Source organism: Penaeus monodon, chromosome 29, assembly GCF_015228065.2.
Source record: "Penaeus monodon isolate SGIC_2016 chromosome 29, NSTDA_Pmon_1, whole genome shotgun sequence".
Lineage (NCBI taxonomy): Eukaryota > Metazoa > Arthropoda > Malacostraca > Decapoda > Penaeidae > Penaeus > Penaeus monodon.
The window spans coordinates 9,274,968-9,276,755 of NC_051414.1; the positions used below are offsets into that span (position 1 = coordinate 9,274,968).

The 1,788-nt window shown below is 35.9% G+C and overlaps 1 protein-coding gene across 1 annotated transcript in view; it reads left to right on the plus strand.

Annotated features, from left to right (window-relative positions):
- Positions 1 to 1,788, plus strand: part of LOC119591938 (galactoside alpha-(1,2)-fucosyltransferase 2-like) — a 5,284-nt gene that overhangs the window by 2,124 nt on the left and 1,372 nt on the right. The gene's annotated exons all lie outside the window — the stretch shown is intronic.

Sequence of the window (1,788 nt, forward strand, 5' to 3'; positions counted from 1 at the left end):
AATCGGCATTTCATAAATTCAATGACACATCCTCCATATAATACACAGTAATAGATGCTGGGCTTTGCATTACAACAAAACTAACAGGGTTGGTTAAAAAAAAAAGTCAGATTTTGTTCTCAATAATGAGAGTCACATTTCTATTTTTTATTCTGGCTTCCTTACTTATTTCTTTATCTATTGTAGTAACATTCCCTTCATAAAAAACAGTTTTGAATTAACATCAGTTACTATCATTTTTGTTTAATTTGTCTCACGAACTGAACCCCACCGCTGCCACCAGTGAGACAAGTTGGCCGGACTTTGCTCTGGTTTTCGCTCGGTCTCCGCATGACGTCACTCAGTCCTCAGCAGGAGTCCGTAGCCAAATTCTTAAGAATTTTTTTTTAGGATGTATTCAGGTAGCACAGGTAGAAATAAGGCTATTAACTCATCTGGAATTTATTTTTCATTTACTAAAGCATTTATGGTACAGTTTTATATGATATGTAAAACATACAACATTCATAGCTTATGATAGTGATACCTAATCATTTTATTAGATTTTTTTTGTCTTTTCTATGTCTTATTTTTATTTTCTACTTTTCTCATCATGCTTCTCTCATAATGGCCAAATGTGAGTAGAAAACCATATAACTCGCCTCTATTTATATGGTTTATTCATGTTATATCATAAACTGGGTACTTAACAAATTTCTTCTCTAAGTGAGGGCATTTCAAACCAATATTCCTCGTGATATATCCGCCAATGTACCTATGTGACTCATCTTCTATGGCCTCTTCAACTGATTTGCATCAACTTGTAGTAGTCCAAAGATGTTGAGATTTGTCCTCATCTACATCACCATCCAGCTCAATAATATCCAAGTCCTTTAAAGAGAAAGAAAGAGAGATTGATAGTAATCCAAATCCTTTAAAAAAAATGTTATATACAGTTCTGTGTCCGGTTTCCTTTCACATAACTTTTCGCCTTCATTATTTTTGTTCTTTAGGCCATTTCCCGTAGACAAACAATCTGTATTTCTGCTGAACTGTTGCACTTCTCTGACGTTAGTGCAACATTTTTTTTTTTTTTCAAATTTCACGCCAACAGCACTTGGGTGTCCATGGGATCAATGTGGTGTACATGAAGATAAATGTTAAAGGTCATTATGCTTTAATCTTCATGTAAGTACTCTACATTATAAATTTTCATGAAGCAATTTGCAGAGATCTATCACAGACCGAGAGGACACCTTCCTAGAACGTATATATATACATACACCCCTATGCTTTGAATCCTTCTCTTGTTCAGCACTAAGTTATTCACACAATTTAGTCCCAAGAGCATTTCGTGATTGATTATCACCCAATTTGCCTGAATTAACATCTGTCATGATTTTTTTTTTTCTATCATGAATTGCCAATGTGTTATCTTTATACCCATTTTGAACATTTTGAAATTCGGGTTGTATTGCAAGGAAGCAACACGGGTATGAAAAAAAAAACAGGGATGGGGACTGGAAGGAACAGGTCAAAGTACATGTTAGATAAGATTAAATAAAATTAAGATTATATTAAAGTACCTTGGAACGCTTAAGCTGTAGGAGGATGCATGACGTCACAGCTCTTACGCGCAAGCAGTCGGTCTGCGCAGCCGGGACTGGGTAACCAATCGACAAGCAAACACTAATGATACCCCCCCCCCTTGTAATGGGCCTTCTTTGATAGTTTTACTTCCTGGTTCTGACTCAATCGATTAGACTGCCCTGCTTAATTATCCTTTGCAGTCGTGCCTCACATTTTTTT